The sequence below is a fragment of the Triticum urartu genome, chromosome 1A (genome assembly GCF_056163025.1).
Source record: "Triticum urartu cultivar PI428250 chromosome 1A, HENAU_Tu73, whole genome shotgun sequence".
NCBI classification, from domain to species: Eukaryota; Viridiplantae; Streptophyta; class Magnoliopsida; order Poales; family Poaceae; genus Triticum; species Triticum urartu.
Genome location: NC_141873.1, coordinates 522,111,816 through 522,134,012, shown reverse-complemented (window position 1 = coordinate 522,134,012; position 22,197 = coordinate 522,111,816). Strand labels below are relative to the sequence as shown.

The following is a 22,197-nucleotide window of genomic DNA, read 5'->3' as shown; positions in this document are numbered from 1 at the left end:
GCAACTTCTCCAACTAGGCGCTAAGATTCCTGCCCCAAGGTGGGCGCCAACTGTCGTGGTTCTAACTCTGACAGTGATGTAGGGGGGTGTGTATGGAGAGGCTAGATCTTAGCTATGGAGGAGTTGTAAGCACACGAGGATTACGAGTTCAGGCCCTTCTCGGAGGAAGTAACAGCCCTACGTCTCGGTGCCTGGAGGCGGTCGATTGAATTATGCGTGTGTGAATAACAGGGGTCGAACCCTTCATACTGAGGAGGGGGTGGCTTATATAGAGTTCGCCGGCCCTCTCCTGCCCTCAGTAATGCAGGTTAAGGTACATTTAAGGTTGGGCGTTACTGGTAATGCCCCTAATAAAGTGCTATAATGACCATAAAGACTACTTAATACCCGACCGTTTGCCTGCGGAGTGACTTCGGATCTCCTGTCGGTCGAGTGGCTAGCTTCATGGTCGAGTGATAGCTTCTTGGTCGAGTGTCTTGAATCTGTCGAGTGGGATACCTTCAAGTCGATTGAAAGTTGACTTCTTTCTAGGGATGTCCTCGGGTAGGGCTCTTCGGACAGGTCCATGCCCCTACCCTAGGTACATAGCTTCATCAGACGGGGCGAGAGGGAACCTGTGTTTTCGTTGGTGGGAATTATGCCACATCCCGCAAAACAATTTATGGGTCGGACGCGTTTGCGGGGTTTGGTCAGGCATCATTTTACGCGCGGACCCGTGTTTTGACAGTTATTTTACGGGTCACGGCATTATATGGGGTCTGCTAGAGATGCTCTTAGGCGGTTGTAGATATTTTTCTTGGTATTATGTGTTGGCTGATTGGGTTGTTGACACGTGATTTCTCATGTCAAACATTGTGGACCTGGTATTCTACCTGGGTTGTTCTTCGGTCAACCTGTGTGTGTAATTTGCACATGGCAGTGTTGTTGTTCGTGCTGGTTCTGCTCAATGATGTTTCTGGTGGGCATGGATTTCTATAAATACAGGGTTGATGTCTCTAGTTTCTCCCACGAACCCATCCCTGACAGGTCCTAGCTACTGTCTATCGCAAATAGCAGAGAAATAGAGTAAAAACAGCAAATTGTGGGGATGAACTGCGAATCAATTTGGGGAAGATCTGAAGCACAAAAGCTAGGGTTCGCTAGTCGGAACACGGCGGCTCAAAGGGCCAGGCCCAGAATCATCCAGAATGCCCTCTCCACAAGCCGGAGGAGGGTTAAAAGGGGAAGGAGCAGGTGAAAAGCACGACAGCGACATGTTCAGTTTACAGAGCTGTGGTAAAGTTTGAAAGAGACGTTACAACGGTCTGAACCGCACATCTAGAGATCTACAGCGGAGAGCGATTCACTGAAGCGCGAAGCGGTACACGAGCCGGAGCCATAGGATCGTGGATCGACGGTTGAAAACGCGTCGGACAATATGAAACGGTATTGTTGCCCATCTAAGTGTTGCCGCAGTTGTCTCTGTCCTGACAATCCCCCCCCCCCCCCCCCCGTCGACAGCAGACTTTCCCTCAAGGCTGAAAACTGGGAAAAACTTTCTGTATGAAGGCTGCGTCTTCCCAAGTGGCTTTGTCCGCTGGAAGGTTGATCCATTTGATCAGCCACTTCACCACTGGTATGTTGATGTCGCCCTGGACTCATGGTATCAATTTGCGTTGCAGGATTGCTTCAGGTTGTATGAGAATGTGACCATCATCATCCAGCAGTGGTAATTTTGGGTTAGGTACTGCATCAAGACCAAGATGCTTCTTGAGCTGACTGATGTGGAAAGTTGGGTGGAGTTTGCATTCAGCAGACAGGAGAAGTTTGTAAGCCACAACTCCAATTTTCTCCAGAACTTTGAAAGGTCCATAATATTTTGAGTGGAGCTTCAAGTGTCTGTGAATGCTGAGACTAGTGTGTCTGTATGGCTGTAACTTGATGTATACCATATCCCCCACCTCTAGTTGTTTGTCAGATCTTTTCTTGTCTGCAAAGTGTTTCATCCTTTCTTGTGCTTTCAACAAGTTGTCTTTGATCTGCTGAGCAATTGTATCTCTGTCCAGTTCAGCTTGTGTATCTTCACCCTCAGGTGGAGGTAGCATGAGTTCAGCAATGAGTGGTGGTGGCTTTGCATACAGTGCCTGAAAAGGAGTCATGTTGAGAGAGGTGTGAAAACTTGTGTTATACCACCATTCAACCATAGATAGCCACTTGTACCATTTCCTTGGATGTGCAAAAGCCATGCATCTCAAGTAATTTTCCAGGCATTGGTTCACTCTTTCTGTCTGTCCATCAGTTTGTGGATGATAGGAGGTACTAAGGTGTAGTTTGGCTCCCATTCTGGTGAACAGTTTCTGCCACAGTTGGCTGGTAAAAATCCTATCTCTGTCAGTCACCATGACAGTAGGAAGTCCATGCAGTTTAAAAATGTTGTCTGTAAATGCTTGTGCTACAATTTTCACATTGATGGGGTGTTTGAGGCCAATGAAATGGGCATATTTTGTGAACCTATCAACCACCACTAGGATGAGATCCTTATTGTCAAAGACAGGCAATCCTTCCACAAAATCCATGGAGATGTGAGTCCATGCAAAATCAGGAACAGGAAGAGGTTGAAGTAGTCCAGGAGAAGGGAGGTGGTGAGCTTTGTTGATCTGACACACAGGACACTGCTGCACAAAGGATTTGACTGCTTGTCTCATGCCAGGCCAGGAAAACAGTATCTTTAATCTGTGATATGTAGCTCTATCTCCTGAATGGCCTCCTAATTCTGAGGTGTGAAATGATTGCAAGAGTGAAGATCTCAACTCATTGTTATTTCCAATCAGAATCTTTCCTTTATACCTCAGAACTCCACTAGTTAGGGTATAAGGAGGGTGCCCTGTAGGAGCAATAGCTAATTCAGCTATCAAATCAGAGCACTTCTGGTCATTTTTGTAACTGTTGACCACTTCTTTTATCCAAACAGGTACTGCAGCAGTAGTGGACAGGACCTGTAATGCATATTTAACTCTGGACAATGCATCTGCTACCTTGTTTTCTTTTCCCTTCTTGTATTCCACTGTAAATTTGTAGCCCAAAAGTTTTATGAGCATCTTGTGTTGAACTCCTTCAGTTAGTTTCTGTTCTTGGATATGTTTAAGGCTTTGCTGGTCAGTTCTGATGATTATGGAGGAGGAGGCAAAATAATATTTCCACTGTTTGAGTGCTGCAATGATGGCCAGGGCCTCCTTGTCTGGACCAGCCAGCTACTTTGGGGCCCAAGGATTTACTGAGAAAAGCTATTCATTGCCCTTTTGCATTAAAACTGCACCAATTCCATACCCAGAAGCATCTGCTTCTAACACAAAAGGAGAGGAGTAATCAGGTAGTGCAAGGACTGGAGCTTGTGTCATGCAAGTTTTCAACATTTGGAATGCTTGTACTTGCTTCTCAGACCAGGTGAAAGCATCTTTATTTAGTGCATCAAACAAAGGTCTGCATATCACTCCAAAATTCTTAATGAACCTCCCGTAGTACCCTGCTAATCCCAGAAAACTTCTGAGTTGAGTTACATTCTCTGGTGTGGGCCATTGGGTGATTGCTTCCACTTTAGCAGGATCTGTTGACACTCCTTCAACAGAGATAACAAAACCCAGATATTCCACTTTCTTCTGTTCAAACATGCACTTGGACATTTTAGCATACAACCGGTGATCTCTCAGAGCTTTGAAAACCATTTTTAGGTGCTTCAAATGCTCTCTATAAGTTTTGCTGAAAACCAGGATGTCATCAAAGAATACCAGTACACAAATCCTTAGATATGGCCCCAAAACTGAGTGCATCAGCTGGTGGAAGGAAGGTGGTCCATTGGTCACTCCAAAAGGCATAACCAGGAATTCATACAGGCCCATGTGTGTACTAAAAGCAGTTTTCTCAATATCTTCTAGTTTCATTCAGATTTGGTGATAGCCACTCCTTAGATCAATCTTAGTGAAGATTGTTGCTCCATGTAGCTCATCTAGGAGATCTTCTATCATAGGAATGGGATATTTGTTTTTGATAGTGTAAGCATTCAACTTCCTGTAGTCCACACACAGTCTCTAAGTGCCATCTTTTTTCTTTACCAGAATTGCTGGGGAAGAATAAGGGCTACTGCTTAGTCTGATTATTCCTTTCCGGATGAGGTCTTTGATTATTTGTTCCATAGCATCTTTCTGTTTAGGTGGCATCCTGTAACTTCTCTGATTAATGACAGGTGCTCCAGGCTCAAGGTTGATTGCATGATCACAAGATCTCTTGGGAGGTAGGCCTTCAGGTTCTTGAAACACATCCTGAAATTCAGTTAGGAGTTCAGATATTTCAGAAGTGTGTTGCTGTACTTGCCCAGAGTTCAGATTGACAGGCTGCATCCACAGTAGTGCTCCAGATAACATCTCCTCCAGAAGATGGTCCATCTCTTGCAGTGCTGGAGAATAGGGACTAGTAGGAAGACTTTCATCAATGAAGGTAGTGAGCATTCCTTGATCATCTTTGATTGACAGTGTTAAATTAGGAAGATCAAAAGTGACTGGGCTGTGTTGATACATCCAGTCTGCCCCTAAAATCATATCATATCCAGTGAGTTTCAGCACTCTAAAGTCAGAGCAGAAGGATTTGCCCTGGATGTTGTAAGTTTGCTTTTTACAGGAAAAGTCACTAAGTAGTGTTCCTCCATTTGCAACAGTCACTTTGACCTGCTTGGCTGGTGTTAGTTCACATCCAGCTCTCAAAGCTATTAAAGGAGATAGGAAAGTGGTGGTGCTACCACTATCTACAATGTGAAGGTGTGTTTAGGTTGTTCCTCAGGTGTGCCATTAGCAGCATGCATGGAAATTTTCAGTTGCTGAGAATCTGAATTTTCTTCTTCAGTGTCAGTCTGTTCTTCTTCAGCATCTACAATGTAGATCACATCAGGGTTTACTTCACTATGTTCTTGTAAAGCTTGGATTTGGGATTTCTGAGACATTTTGCACACCTGTTTGTGCCCAGGAAACCATGGTTCTCTACATTTATAGCAAATCCCTTTTTCTCTTGCTTGCTGAATGACAGTGGCAACAGGAACTATAGGCATGTTAGTTGTTTTGGTGCTTTCAGTAGCAGCAGGTTTCCTGTAGCTTGTGGTGTAACTTTTGTAGTTGGTGGTTGAAGGAGTTGACTTTTCTATTCTCCTTGCAAGCCACATTGCTCTCTGCATGTTGTCAGGCTGGTGGCATTCCAGGTGACTCTGTATGTAAGGGTTTAACCCAGATATGAAGCTATGCATATAGTAACTGTCAGGAACTGCAGGGTTGTCTCTTCTCATCAAGTTCATATTTTGTTCAAAAGCAGCAATGTAATGAGCTACAGTGCTTGTTTGAGTTAGGCTGTGGAAAGCTTTGACATTTTCACAGACAGAAGTTACTGCAAACCTGTCTGTCAGATAGGAGCAAAACCTGTGCCAGATCATGTTTGTGACTAGAAAACATGTGCCCCTCCACCATTGGATTGCTTCTCCTTTCAAATATGACACTGCAATTTCAGTTCTTTGCTCAAGGGGAGTTCTGGATGCTTCAAAGAACTGCTCAATGTTCCGAATCCATGAGTCCGCATCAGTTCCTTCAAATTCAGAGATATTGAGTTTAGCTGGTTTCACACTCAGAATGTTCCTTCTCACATCATTGTGAGTGTTTCTGGTTCTATTTTCTTCTTGCCTGTGAACTTCTTCAGGCATATCAGCATCTGTCATGATTGGTTGATGTTGTTGTCCCACTCTGCTCTGTGGAGTGCTGTTGTCAGGTCTACTGCCAGTGTGATTTGGGTGTCTGTAATGAGCTTTGGGAGTTCCATCTAAGTTAAGTTCTTTCCATGTAGCTTTGTCCACCAGAACAGCAGAACCTGCATTGTTTTGTGGTTGCACTTGTTTAGGTCTTCCTGGAGGAATAGTGGTTGCTGCCTTGTTACTTGCTTGAGCTGATAGGGGATCACCATCATCATCTTCCTCTTCCACCTTGTCTTTCTGAACCAATTTCCACAGGCTGGCCTGGATCTTTTTGAAATTTCTGTCAATGCTTGCAAAGTTCCTGTTGACTGTTTCTATAAAGTCATAAAACTCCTTCTTGTCTTCCTCTCTGTCTTGGCGTAGAGCTTTTATGTACAATTGCAGGGACTCGAGCTCCAGGATGCCTGTATCCAGTGATTCCTCTGGAGTTGCCATCCAGCAGAATCTGGTCCAGCCAAATAAGGGGGGTGAGGGGGGAATTTTACCACCGGATCTCTGGCAACCGACCTCACTGCTTGTCGTCGCCGATGAAGAACAACACTAGGATGGTGGGTTGGGTGGGATTTTACTCTGTAGAAGTGTTCTACAGAAACCTCCGCTACAACCTTCCTTGCTGCCGATCGATCTACCGCCGCCGTCTCCTCCCTGCGTCACACCGCCACCTCGCCGGAAACCAGATCGGATCTGGTCCAACTCACCGCCTCCAACGATCTAAACCTTGCTTTGATAACCAAATGATAGGTCCTAGCTACTGTTTGTCACAAATAGCAGAGAAACAGAGTAAAAACAATGAATTTTGGGGATGAACCGTGAATCAATTTGGGGAAGATCTGAAGCACAAAAGCTAGGGTTCGCCAGCCGGAACACGGCGGCTCAAAGGGCCAGGCCCAGAATCATCTAGAATGCCCTCTCCACAAGCCGGAGGAGGGTTAAAAAGGGGAAGGAGCAGGTGAAAAGCATGACAGCGACATGTTCAGTTTACAGAGCTGTGGTAAAGTTTGAAAGAGACGTTACAACGGTCTAAACCGCACATCTAGAGATCTACGGCGGAGAGCGATTCACTTAAGCGCGAAGCGTTACATGCACCGGAGCCATAGGATCGTGGATCGACGGTTGAAAACGCCTCAGACAATATGAAACGGTACTGTTGCCCATCTAACTATTCCCGCAGTTGTCTCTGTCCTGACAATCCCTCCCGTGTAGTTTTCGTTTTGGCGAGGAGAGGGTCCTGCCGGTGACCAAGTCGCTGCCCAGCTTGACGTCGATGACGGGATTGCTGCCAGCGAGCTTGGACCGCGCGCAGGGTCATTCCAGTATGATGGGAACCGGCAACAATGTAGAAACCTCCTTCCTCGGTGTTGTGGGTTAACTAGGAGTATACGTTTTGCTCCCTCGTGCGCCTCGCCCAACGGTAGGGACGACCGCTGATGACGGATGCTCCAGCTAGGCACGGTGGTCGTGATGGTGGCCTCCTCCGCAGCCACGGAACGCACAACGCCGTCCTGGCCGGTCACAACCCATCCGGCGTGGCATGCATGGCATGGGGCCGGGCACAACGCCGCGTTTGTCCAGGCGCCGCACTGATCGGGGCATAGATTGGGGCATAGAACCTGTTGTTGCCCCGACCGCTGGTCGGGATAGCTAGCTGATCAGGGTAGCGCTGCGGTCTCTGCTGTAGGATGCAGTCCAAGGCATGCTCTGCTGTGTCGGTGTTGGGGGCCTCCGACGTGCTTGTGGAGGTTGGCTACGCGGGGTTCGACTTCATGATCATGGACCTTCAGTGTTTCGGTCAGTCTGGACGAGCCGATCGACGTCCGAGACCGTGGCGCACTGCCTCACACGGTCACGCCCAACTCAGTTTTATTTTACTAAGCATCTTGCATTAATGCATTATATGCAGGGGCTTACCAAAAGCTAGGAGAACCGTCGGACCCGGTCATGCATGACGATGGGATGCATGCGAGGCATCGGCTTAGGTCACCCACGTGCCTGCCACAACCCATAGGCCACAGCTACACGATTGACCGGTCGTCCTGCCTACATATGAGTAATACCACGCTACGTGGCCTTGGTGGGGGCTACTAGGACTCGCTACGGGGCCTTGGTGGGGGCCAGACGGCCAGTCGCGCTGGAGAGCCGTGATGTGGTACATACTCGAGCTTCCGAAGGATTCGTGCACCAAGCGTTTTTGCGTGCGTTTCTTACCATCTCATCTTCTTTTAGATGTGGTTTTCCCATCCAGTAATGACAATATGAGGGTTCACATTTCACATACCTGAGTCGTTTCTACTCCAAAGAAGATGAGATGGTAAATTATCGAATCAACAAGAAAGAAAATGTCTATTTGAGCCATACAGTGGAAGCCCCAAAGAGAGAGACTAAGAATAAGAGCATCTCCAGCCGTTGGCCCCCCAGCCGGCGCTTTTACGCGCCCCCTGGGGGCGAGCTGGCGCTAAATCGGCGCTGGGGGCGGTTGGTCGTCCAACCGTCGCGCCCAGGTCGCCCCCAGGCACAGATGTTGGCCCATTTTTCGACCCACTTTCGGCGAATAAAGGGCCCATATGGGCGAGAATAAGCCCATATTCGGCGTGGTTCGCCGTGGTACGGCGTTGAATTATCAACATATAAATATTTTTGTATCACATAGTTCATCACAGAAAATCAAATAGTTCAACAAAATAGTACAACAACAAATAGTTCAATACAAATTATATAGTTCAACAAATAAAAACTCATATTTCACCACACGTCGTGCCCGACGCCGGCCATGAGCCTCCATAGGTGCTCTATCAGATCCTGCTCCAGTTGATGATGCACCTGTGGGTCTCAGATGTCTTGACGCATACTGAGGTAGGCAGTCCAGGTTGCCTGTAGCTGGTGATCAACTTCGGCTAGAGGGCCTTGCCTGTAGTATGGTTCAGTGTCAAACACTGGGTCTTCTTGCTCGCTTTCGATGATCATTTTGTGCAAGATGACACAGCAAGTCATGATTCCCACATTTGATCTTTCGACCAGGTCTGAGCGGGGTACCGGACAACAGCAAATCGAGATTGGAGCACACCAAATGCCCGCTCGACATCCTTCCTGCAAGCCTCCTGAATCTTCGCAAACCAGGCGTTCTTGCCTCCTAGCACAGGGTTTGAGATGGTCTTCACAAATGTCGACCATCTCGGATAGCTGCCATCAGCTAGATAGTACCCCTTGTTGTAGTACCGCCCATTGATCTCGAAGTTCACCGGAGGAGAGTGACCTTCAACAAGCTTGGCAAAGACAGGAGAGCACTGTAGCACATTGATGTCATTGTGAGTTCCTGGCATACCAAAGAAGGAGTGCCAAATCCAGAGGTCCTGTGTGGCCACCGCCTCAAGTACCACACTGCAACCGCCTTTGTACATCCCCTGCCAAGCAAATGGGCAATTCTTCCATTTCCAATGCATACAGTCGATGCTTCCAAGCATCCCAGGAAATCCTCTTGCTGCATTCTGTGCTAGGATCCAAGCAGTGTCTTCCGCATTGGGTGTTCTCAAGTATTGCGGTCCAAACACTGCCACCACTGCCCGACATAACTTGTAGAAACACTCTATGCTGGTGGACTCGGCCATGCGCCCATAGTCGTCGGGTGAATCACTGGGAGCTCCGTATGCAAGCATCCTCATCGCTGTCGTGCACTTCTGGATCGAGGTGAATCCATGTTTGCCGGTGCAATCCATCTTGCACTTGAAGTAGTTGTCGAACTCCTGGATGGAATTCACAATCCTGAGGAAGAGCTTTCGGCTCATCCGATAATGGCGCCGAAATGTTTTGTCGCCGTGAAGTGGAGCATCTGCAAAGTAGTCGGAGTAGAGCATGCAGTAGCCTTCGAGACGATGCCGATTCTTTGCTTTCACCTGCCCCGGCGCCGAGCCACCTCGCTGCGGCTTTTCATTGCTCGCCAGCAGCTGGGCGAGGGCGGCGAGCACGATGAGATGCTCTTCTTCCTAGACGTCGGCCTCGGCTTCCTCCTCCAGCAGCGCGGCGAGCGCTTCCTCGTCATCCGAGTCCATCGCCGACGCAGGCAAATCGCCAAACACCTTGCGCCAGGTGGGCATGTACCCGCCGCTAAACTTCCCCTCCGTGGCCGGAAACGGCGGCCGGAAACGCCCAGCTGCTGTTGGAGGGGCTGCCGCAGCGAACCTCTGCTATTTTTCTGGCGGGGAATGGCCATCTCGCGGTGAAGGGCGGCGGGCGGCGCCGGGATATAGCTAGTGGCGGCCGAGGGCGCGGGGGGTGGGAGGCGTGTCGGGGAAGAAAATCTTGACTTTTCACCTGACGGTGTGGGCCAGCCGAGCTTTTCCCTTGCGCCAGAGCCCCCGATGGCCTCCCAGTGCGTCGGGTTTGGCCTATGACCGCCGGGCGGAAAAAAGGGCCAAACCGACGCTTTTCGGCATCCTGAGGGCGCGTCTGGGCGTTTTTTTGGCGCCGGCACCGAAAAAGTGGCCTGGGGGCCTGTTGGGGGCGCGGCTGGAGATGCTCTAAGGGTCATATCCAGAAGATAATGTTTCTATCTGAGACCTGGCCCCCACCAAGGACCCGTAGCCTGTACTATTTAAGACCTAGCTGCCCGGTGCTAGACGTGGTTGCTCGCTGCGAGCGCGACCAGGCGTAGGCTGCAGCGTGCGATGCGGCGTCATCGGACATGCGCGATGACTAGATGGCTAGGGAGCCTACATGCCCGACGCCACTATGTCGGCACCACGCGGCGGCATGGCCTGGCGTCATGCTTCTGGCCGGCAGTGGTTTCCCGATTGCTAACCACACAGCCAGACTTCTATGTGGACTGGCAAAGGCTACTAAGGTCAACTCCACTGCGTGACCCATCCATGACCCATCCGGACGTCCGCTTTTGTCCGTTTGGGGTGCGATTTCGCGGATGTCCGGGGGGCGGACAGACATATGGGGCATCTGCACCCAACGCGCAGAAGGCCTCTGGGACCCCAAACTGTCCGCCCCGCTTCGTCCCGAGCTCGCCATGCCACGCCGCTTACACCCCGGAGCCCCGCCGTGAGTTTGCCATGCCGCCCCGCGCGAACACCCGCCTCACTGCGAGCTTGCCGACGCCCTGCCGTGAGTGCCTCGCCCCGAGCTCGCGTTGCCCCGCGCACGCGCCCCAGCCTCGCCCTCGCCACGGCCTGCAGGCCGGTGTGCGCCGCGCCGCGCCGCATGCGCCCGCACTCGCACGCCCCCGCTACGCCGTGCCATGGCCGCGCCGTGCCCGCGCCCGCCTGCACCTGTCAGCGCCTGCGCCCCTGCGGCTCGCCTCACCTGTGCCTGCGCCCACACATGCCCGCCTGCGCCCCGCCGCGCCGCGCCACGGCCGCGCCGTGCCCGCGCCCGCCTGCACCTGCCTGCGCCCCTGCGGCTCGCCTCGCCCACGCCTGCCTCGCCGCCACTTGCGCCTCGCCCCTCCGGCCGCGCCGCCGACCAACCCACGCTCGTCCAGCCTCAGCCGCGCCCTCACCGCGGCGCCGCCCCGCTCGCGCATGCGCCCCAGCCTCTCGGTCTCACTGATTTGTGGGCCAGAGGGAAGGCACGGGCGGACAGGAGCGGACGAGGGGGGCGAGGAGAGTGTCCGTTTTCTGTCCGTTCGGGAGCATTCTTGGACCAAGTTTGCTCCAGGTTTGAGGTTGGGCCGAACAAAAAAAGCGTCCAAAAGACAACTCTGTCCGTTTGGGTATTACCGCTGGGTCGTATTTTACCCCAAACGGACAAATTCGGACCGGATGGGTCACGCGGTGGAGTTGGCCTAAGGCCCAGGGCCACACACATAATTCCGGCCAGGAATTAAAAAAAGATGAAAATGGAAGTAGCCGAGGTGCCAATATAGTTTGGGCTACGCAGATTTGGCCCTACGACCATTTGTTTTCGTTTGTCTTTTCTGTTTTAGCTTTCAGCTATGCAGTTTTTGAATGAATGTGTATTTACAGTAATTTATCGTATATTACTGTATTGTAAAGCACATTAGTATATCAACATATATGTTCCGGCAATGTGTAAATTGCTATATGTTGATCGATGAAAAACATTCTTACAACATAATTAATTTACCCAGGAGTAAATTAATGGTGCATGATGATTTCATGCAGGATATGTTGGACATATCCAAAAGAAAGTTTTCGCTGAGTTTGTCACTGGTAGCATCAATCATCGAACCTGGATCATGGATGTCAAGATTAACTTGGCGGCCTGGGATCTCAATTCCCACATAACCACACCCACCCAGGGGCTCCGGCTGTAGTCGCTATAGCAAAGTATGTTGTATTGCACTTCATCCTGCACCATGATCTATAAAAATAGAGTATTTGATGTTGGAGATATTCCCTAGAGGCAATCATGTATGATGATATTTCCTATGTGTTTATGAATAAAGATAGTCCTTGGACATTATCAATGATGTGTATCAGCAAGTACGTGACTTGTTTGTGGGACTATGCATTGTATGATGACTGTCCTAAAAGGTCCCTAGTCGAAAAGGCTGTGTGGACGCGCGGCTGACTAGACTAGCATATGACACGGTCGATGGCTTGGTCTCACTAGCCATGGAGCATTGGATGCTAACCCAATAATATGAACTTGGAAGGATCTGGTCGGATTCGACGTAGTCAGATCCGGGTCGAGATAAGGTCCGAGTCAGACAGACTCAACTATGAGACGCAACGATATGTCATCTGTGAGTCTCTAGTGCAACATATGTTCTATGTCCTAAGACCTGAGCTGGCGCATGTACTCGGGATGGTGACAGACTTGCTTTGGACCGACCAAATGCTACTCCGTGACTGGGTAGTTACAAAGGTAGGTTACAGGCTTGTCCAGACCCATGCTGCGAGACGTGGTCGAGCAAGATGGGATTTGCCCCTCCGATCAGGAGAGATATACTCTGGGCCCCTCGTGTGATCCGACCGGGATAAGCATGGCCATGCGACAAGGATTATGAGATAATCCGGATAGTGGTCGGCATCACTGGAATGAGAAAGTGGTCGAGCTGGCACAAGGATGACAAAATCACCTTAAGCTCGACAACGTATATCTTGTGGTAAAAGGAATGGAAGTGTGATGTACAGGTTCTCTATCCAGCTTCATAGTCTGCTTGGTGTTTGGTATGCCTTGCTAGAGGCTGCTACCAACCATGCAATTAGGAGGTGATCCGAACTGCGACCAAGACGACTTGAACCTAAGGGGTCGCGCGCTTAAGGGAAGGAACCTATGAGGTCAGATCCGAGAACACTGGTCGGATGTGATCCGAGCTGTATTCGGATTGTGGCCGAGTAGACTTATGGGCTTTAGGGTCCGTGCGAGGCCCAAGTGTTGATCCCGCTACGAACGCCTATATAAAGTGGAGGTACAGCACACTCATGCGGCTGATCGCTTCGGTGCCATCACTAGGGTTTGCATGTGTTGCGAATAGACACCTCCAGTCACCGCCGACTGTGTGATCGGACCTAGCAGTCCGCCACACGGTGTTCCTCCTACACGCGCGGATACCATTAGAGGTGATGCACCTGCGCCGCTCCAGCGAACTTGTACGTGGGATTCAGTGACCGGCTGTTCGAGGAGATCGGACGAGGAGGAGACGATCCACGCGGACGCGCTGCCCCAACTCTTCTTCCGCTACACGGCACTGCGCGTCTAGTGGTAAAGAACTGTAACCCTTCTCCCGTAGAATGTTCTTGGCTGTTCTGCGCGTAGGAAATTTCAATTTGCAGTCGATGCACCCTACCGTAGAACCTAACATTTGATACTTTGGGGGTCTCTCGAGGAGCAATATGATCAATGTAGGGTGACGATGATGCCTGAAGTATATAGAAAATGGATGCTCGTCTAATTCCTTGACTATGAGTCTATGGTAGCATACAACTCTTATGTGCATCAAATTAACTAGTAGTTGAGATTCCATGATACTGCAGTTTTCGATGTCGTTCTCATCTAGAGATGCTCTTTGCTTTCAATCCTTCTATGAGGATTTGGGCTGAACAATATCACCAGCGGTAAAGGAAAATGGAGTTATGACGAGAAGCAAAATAAGAGTGGAGCTCAAAAGGGAAAAAGTCATTTCAAGCAAAATGACAATGCTAGCAACTCTGGTGATTGCTATAAGTGTGGCTGTATAGCTGATTGCAAGGACATGTGATATTTCCAAGCATTTGGTGGATCTTCATGCAATCCATTGCCAAGGGAAAAAGGCTCATGGACACCAGTGTGAAACTTACTTCACTGAACATAACTATGATTTCCTGAGGGTTAAAAGTTCCTAGACATTCCTTAGAATGTTGGCAACTAGGAACATGCTCAGCGAAGGGGAGATCCACTTAGTGTCGATGACATACTAGTTGAATCTTCTAGTGACACAAAATGTATGTATTTCTATATGAGTTTACATGTATACTATACTCTATAGAAAACTTATGGAAATAGTCCAATGGAGAATGATATGTGTTAAATGGAAAATGGGTCTACTAACATGATGTTAAGGGAGATTAAGAATTTCCATACTCCTGAGAAGAGTAGTGGAAGCGTCATGACAATTGTTGGTTGTGATGTGGTAATCATTGGTTCTGGTCAAGCCACAATTACACTCCTTATGGGCACTTCATGGTAATCATGGATGCATTGAAGTATCTAGATTGTATTCGTGCCTTGCCGAGTTGTAAGAATATACGCAATGGTTTCTATGTTGAAAATCATGAAGAGGTTAGAAACCTACTCATAACTCAGCAAAAGGGATTTGAAGGAAATCCAAGGATAAATGCCTTCTCTATCTTCTGGATTATACTATACCACTACTACGGAAAAGCATATACCTAGAATCTTACCAGGAGCGCGCTTTAAAATAAGGCGCTGCTGCTAACTAGTAGTAGCGCGCTCGCACAAACCACGCTGCTGAAATAAATGTATCAGTAGCGCGCCTACTCTAAGATGCGCTACTGCTATATTTACCACGACGCCGCCGCGAGGCTAGTTCTAGCAGCAGCGTGCCAATATGAAGAGTGCTACTACTAGGGACCATAGTAGTAGCGCATTTACACAATAACCGCTACTGCTAAGTTTACTAAAAAATTTAGTCCCACCTCGCTTCGTGAAGAGAGTTTGTACCACCTTATATATACTACTTCTCAAACTTTCACAACCACTTGGTCTTCATTGAACTTTATGTATAGAATTTGTGGCCGCAATATGAGTCTTCACCAGTTCCTAAACTGGTGAGGAATCATATTGACAAATCAGATTGTACATAAAAAGATCATTGATGATCAATGTATTTTTTATGTCTATTTTTACATGCTGACACATAGTAGTAGCGCTCTTTGTGAAAGGCACTACTGCTAGGTCGTTTAGCAGTAGCGCCTTTTGATATAGCGCGCTACTGCTAAGCCATTCCATCTCCCCCACTCTCCGACCTATCCGATCAACTCACACTCACTCAATCTCGCCCTCAACCCCCACGCCGGTCCTCCCCCGTCGCCCCTCCTCCAATCTGCGCCGCCGCCACCTCCTCCTCCTTGCTGGACTCGGTACCGGTCTCCTCCTCCGTCCTCCCTCTAGTCGCCGCTGGTCGGTCCCTCCTCGCTCCGCCTTCCTCCTCCATCCTCCCTCCACTCATCGCCGACTGGCCCCTCCTCGCTCCGTCTTCCTCCTCCGTCCTACTCTCTTCTCCCTCCTCGAGTCGCCCCTCCTTCTCCCTCCTCCCTCCTCCATCTAGTTGGATTTAGTTGATTGAGTTGATTTAGTATGTAGTTGATTTAGAACATCTTGATTTAGTTGATTTAGTAGGCTAGCTGATTTAGTTGATTTAGTAGGCTAGTTGATTTAGAACATTTTGATTTAGTTGATTTAGTATGCTAGTGGATTTAGTAGGCTAGTTGATTTAGTTGATTTAGTATGCACCATTTTATTGTTATTTTTTCTGTACATGGATAGGTAGATGCTTTTGTTTTTTGTAATAAGATATTTTTTGGCAAAATGTAGGTGCCAATTTAGTTAAATTTGCCACTTTTTTAATCAATTATGTTAGGCAATAGGGGCCAAATGAGATGAAATGTCTTGGTAGGTGGTACCCTTATTTGGTACATATTTGTGAAAAGTTTTTTCGGCAATAGGTGCCACCGAAATGCTTTGTCCATAAAATTGCTTCTCGCGGAAGAACCAAAAATATCAGATGCTACTGTTTTTCTTTCCTGTGAAGTGAACCGTTAATCCTTTGCTCATGTTGCTTTAGGAAAATGGCGCCATCACCACCACTACTATGTCGACTGTGCAAGTCAAGGTGCGCCAGCAGCCTTGCAACTGGCAAGCTGTTCGACATCTACTTCCAGCCGAGTTTTCGTCATGCGGCGGTAAGAAATTAGATGAAATGTAACAACTATTTTATTTCTAGTGTTGGCATTACTGCCTTGTGTCATTTTGCTTTTTTTACACAGATCGTCCCATGCAATGTGAGGTTGAAATTCAACAAGCTGACAGGAGACATTGTGACATTTGAGGCTCCTGGGGGGCTGTACACTATGGAGGTCGAGAAAGGACGCAATATGTCGCAGATTGGAGGAGATGGATGGGCCCGTTTCCTTACCCACATGCGTCTTACTGGTGGTGAGTTGATCAGCTTCTCCTTCAGAGCAGGAAGACCCAAGCTGGCTGTCATTTATCTCAACCTGGTGGAAGATGACGAAGATGATGAAGATGACGAAGATGATGAAGATAATGAGGACCTATCTGTGAGTTGTGGTATCGAGCCTGATGAAGAAGGCTTAGCTGGACTACTCCTTACCGCAAGGGGCTCCGTCACCACCTATACTGACCGCATGGACACAGACGGTCGCACACACTTAAACTCGGTTGGGTGTAAGAGATTCCTCGTTGGCAAGAATCTTCGTGTTGGACAGGCCATCCTAATTACTATCAGGAACACCCACCGCCCAGGCTTGAGAATGATGATCGTCGTTGATATCATCTAGAACTACATATGTGTGTGTGGCTATATCATCTATAACTACATATGATGATCGTCGTCGATATCATGTAGAACTGCATATGATGATCGTCGTCGATATTATCTAGAACTACATATGATGATCGTCGTCGATACCACCTTGTACTGCTTGAGGATGCATGTTGAGTATATATGAAATTATTATCAAGTACTCCCTCCGTTCCAAATTAGTCGTCGTGGTTTTAGTTCAAATTTGAACTAAAACCACCACGAGTAATTTGGAACCGAAGGAGTACTACCTAGTACCTATAATGCTTTATGAAATTGATATCTAGTAGTACCTGGTATCTGGAAATTGCTGTTTATTGAAGCTGAAACGGGGTAGGAAGACGGGGGGAAATAATGAAAGATATAGCAGTAGCGCGGGGCCAAGAAATCACTATGGCTAATTAATAGTAGCGCATTCGGGAAACGCGCTGCTGATACAATCCATAGTAGTAGCGCGGGTACAGACCGCGCTACTACTAACAGTTAGCTATAGCGCCTTATTGGTAGCGCGGCTTCCCGCGCTGCTGATAGCCTCAGAACCCGCGCTACTACTAGGGTTTTCCCTAGTAGTGTACATACATCAAGTCAGATATGTATTTGACATAACAAATAATTTTCTAGAATCTTGATAAGTTCAAGATAGGGCATGGTTGCCTGGGTCATCCTAGTTTTGGGATGATGAGAAATTGTGGTTCCACTGGACACACGATCTAAAAGTGTTAATTTTCCAAATTCAAAGGATTATCTATGCACGTATGCGCAAACTAAGAAATTGATCACAAAGGCCATCTTATCTTAGGAGAGAGGATGGGCCACTAGACTTCCTTGATAGGAGATATATATGATCTAATTCAACCGTTATATGGAATATTCAGATATTCCATAGTGCTTTCGGGTGCATCAATGAAATGGTCCAATGTGTGTCTTACTTCTGTAAGAAACCGTGCTTTTACAAAGCGTTTACTCAGATAATTAATTTGTGAGCAAATCATCCCGAGAATTAGATAAAATCCATCAGAATGGATAATGCTATGAAATTTAGTTCGTGAGCATTTGATTTGATGATTATTACCTAGATTATTCGGGCATAGCTGTGGGGCATATTGGTACTTCATGTATATACCCAGATTAGTCTTGTGGAATCACTTGTTAAGAGCACAAGTTGATAGCAAGTTGCTGCTACAGAATTTAAATCTCCCAACATTTGCTTGGGGACATGCAGTTTTACGTATTGCATATACAAATTCGACGAAGTGCATATTATACCATCATGCTGTTGCAGTTAGTACGTGAAAGTCGACAAGTATTTCCCATCTGCGATATTTCGGTTGCATTGGATACGACCCGATTTCAGCACCGCAGCGTATAAATATGGGCCATCATAGATAAATGGGATCTATGTGAGGTACAATTCTCCGTCAAACATAAAGTACCTGAAGTCTCTAGAAGGGGACTTGTTTATGGCCCGGTACGCTGGTCGTATTTTGATGAGGGTGTTTTTCCGGCATTAGGGGGAGATAAGAACCACATTGAATGCCGTAAAATAAAATGAGACGTGAATAGTCATCTATCCTTTTATGCACGTAGGAATGAATCCGAGCTAGAGCTTTAGAAGATTATCAATTTGCAAAGTACCGCAAATAATTTGCTAGTTGCAATTATTGAGTGTAAAGGTGTCACAAAGTAAAATGTTCCCTTAGTGAATGTGCCAGAGAAAGTGGATATGACCCATAGGCCCACTTGGCCACCCAAGAGGGGGAGGAATTTGGACAAGAGGACAAAGCTTCACGAAAGTGTCCGAGGGGAATGAGGAATCCTCAAACAGTAAATGTAGGTCAACTTCATGTTGACATTCAACCTAGGGTTGAAGGACACCTGAAGGATGTTGGACACATCCAGGACCCAGCACGAGTCGCACATAAATATTGGTGCTGGGAAATCGGAAGACCTTGATTCAATTGTTGCGGGAAATCACAAAGAGTCAAAAGGTAATGATTAAATATCCACTATGTATATGGATTCGGGAGAATCATATAATAAAGACTACATTATGTCAACATTTATTCCTCCTCGAGAATTTCAAAAGACCTTGAATTGGATCTACAACTTAAGTTCATGCATGGCTGAGTGTCTTGGACACTCTGATTGATCCAAAGGAAGGCATCAATTGTGGAGGCGCTCGCTCTCAAGAAGAGGGGGTATTGACCTGATCAGTAATACCCAACCCTCTGATTGTGTTCCCTGGGGGAGCATTGTTGGTTTTTCTGTTCATGAGAGAAATGAAAACCAAGAGGTGGTGAGACATGAAGCGAGACTTGTAGCACAGGGGTTCCCGCAGAAACCTATCATCGTTTAAGATGAAACATATTCTCCTGTTGTGAGTGGAATAATGTTCTGATATTTAATATCACTGTAACTGAATAATGAATTTGTATATCCAACTGATGGATGCTGTGACTACATAGTTTTATGAGTCATTTGTTTCGGATATCGCTATGGTAATTCCTGAAGAAACGAAGATTCCGAGTTTAATCGCAACATGTGTTGCATAAAGCTTCAGAAGTCATTATGGCTTGAATTAGTCGGCAATGATGTGGTAGAACCAACTGAGTGAGTTCCTTTATTAGAAGGTTACTCAAACATTGATGATTTTGCATGTATGTTCATCAAGAAATCCAGAGAGGGATTTTGTATTTTTGTGTATGTTGATGGTCTAAGTATCATTGGAACTACACAAGTAAGTACACAAGACCAACAAATCATGTTAAGACGGAGTGTGAGATGAAAGATTTGGTTGAGACCAAACTTTTAAGTTCCAGACTTAAGCATATTCCTTCGGGAATACTAGTTCATCAGTCCACATTTATGCATAAGATATTTCAATAATTCAATATGGATAAATCATATCCATCAAAGAACTATGGTTTTGAGATCTCTAGAATACTAGAGATAAGGACCCATTAAGGCCTAATGACAGTGATGAATAGATAGTCGGACGCGAGTTTCCATATCGCGGTGTAATGAGAGCACTGGTGTATTTAGCAAACTGCACCAGACATGGTATGTTATTAGCAGTGAATTTATTGGGTAGATAAAATGCATCACTGATTAAAAGGCATTGGGTTGGTGTGAAGAATATTTTTTCATATCTTCTGGACACCAACATCTTGGTTTAATCTATGATAAATATCAAGATATGACCATGGTTGGATATTGTGATGTTGGGTATATACTGCATCCCCTTAATCCTACTTCACAGATTGATATTTGTCTGCTCGAATGGAGGTGTGAGCTTCTCTGAGAAGTTGAGAAGACATATTTTAGTGGCTGCATCCACTAATCGTTGATTTGTATGAAGCATCATATGAATGTATGTAACTCCACAGAATGATGAACTTTGTTGGAAGCTCAAGTGGGATTGGTTGGTAGGAACCACCCACCATTATCTATGAAGATAATGTTGTTTGTATTACATAGATGCAAGCATGTTATAAGTAGCAATTACAAAGTGTGTTGTTCTGAAAGTATTTTCTTCCCCATAAGTTAAAAGAAGTTGGAAAGATAAATATTTTGCAAACAAAGTCAAGTGTTAATATCGATTATCATGTTAATGGAACTGGCACGAGATGACTCTATGTTTTGCAAGATTCAGGGGGAGTGTAATCCCATATAATAACCTATACAAGATCTTTGGATCTTGGATATTGTACTCTTTCCTTTATGAGTTTTTCCAATATGGTTTCTCATAGAAGGTTTTTAATGAGTCAATAGTAATACAAACATTGTGATATGTCATTTTCTCATTATTTTCTCACTGGGTTTTTGAAAGGAGTTTTTCCATGGCATATTATGTATATCTCCTCATATTTTTTTCCCGCAGGGTTTTTGGAGGAGCGTATTTCAAGATGATGATTGTACATAGTCAATGTGGAGATTAGCGGGAGTGTTGGAATTAATTAAATTAGATAATCCCACATTGTAACTGAAAGTCGGTTAGCCTGTTGCTAACCGTCGCATATCTCCGCTCTCATCTCTCCAAAGAGTCACGTCAGTTGGATGCGTTTCTTCCAGAGATATATATACTGTACATCATCTTGAGAAATAGAACACACAGTTTTTACTGTTCATTGATTCTATCTTTTGTTTTAGTTTAACAAATATGAGGGTTGACATTTCACATACCCGAGTCGTTTCTAGTACATTCTAAGCATAGTAATGGAGGTTGTTTATGGATAAAGTTAATGTTCATTTGTTAAGTTTTATATCAGAGTATCCCTTTTCTCTCTCTCTATTTAGTATATTGTAACTGAAAAGGCTTAACCATGTAGAAACAACCACATACACCAAGTAATAGAAAGAAGTAACTAATATGACTCATTAGAAGTAGCCACTCGTATAGAGATTATCTTTTAATATGCTCCCATGTAGAAAGTTAAAGCAGTCCAACATAAATGGACGGTGAAAATTCAACGTAAATAGATAACTTGATTCAAGCAATATATTCTAGAGCTCACTATTGAATCCTACACTATTTGCTCTCAAGCAACTCTCTATCCAGCAAGGCGTGTATACACAGGACGATTGTATCCAATCATCACCATCTATGGGTAAGCACCCCAAATCCTCAACCTTGGAGTTCTTAAGATGGTAGGCCACTACTCTTGTGTCCGATATGTGCAAAAAGATAATCTCATTGTAAGGATGAAATCCAAGTATCCTCGAAATGTATTTATGGAACTTTTTCTGAACACTAACTTCTGTGGCAGGAGCAATAGTGGCATCATCGTTGTCTGAGTCCCATTCCGGTTTTCTCTGTCAAGTGTTTCATCATTGTTATCCCTCAAACCTTGCACGAACCAAGAACCATGACTGTGTTCCCAAGGACAATTTTCTAGCAATGGCTTGAGGCCAATCTCATGCTTCAACATCCACTCGGTGTGATTAGTTGATTCATTGAGAAACCAAATCTGAAGTTTGCACCAATCACCGACGAATCCATAGTAAACGCCACTAGTAGAAAAAGGGTCAAACGTGAAGCACATTAGTGCCGGTTTGAATTAGAGCCGGCACTAATGTGTACATTAGTGCCGGTTCGTGGCGGCGATCAATAGTACCGGTTCATGGCGAACCTTTAGTACCGGTTCATGCCACGAACCGGTACTAAAGAGGCTCTGTCAGCCTGCGGTCAGGCTATGGCCCCACCATCACCATTTAGTGCCGGTTCGTACCACGAACCGGTACTAATGAGGTTATGGCAAGCTGTTTTTAATCCCACCTCGCCAAGAGAGAGGCAGTATGAGCGGTTTATAAGCCGTGAGTGCACAGACAATGACGAAGAGTTGCAATGCTCATCTACAAGTTGATTAGCTTCAAGCCTTGCGGAATAGCATAGATTGCACTGAGCTATGTGCAGTGCAGTCTACACTAT

General features: G+C 46.5%; 1 pseudogene; it reads right to left on the bottom strand.

The window, feature by feature from the left end:
* Positions 1-21,272: 21,272 nt before the first annotated feature.
* On the bottom strand, positions 21,273-21,811 carry LOC147992174 (uncharacterized; annotated as a pseudogene).
* Between the last annotated feature and the right edge of the window lie 386 nt (positions 21,812-22,197).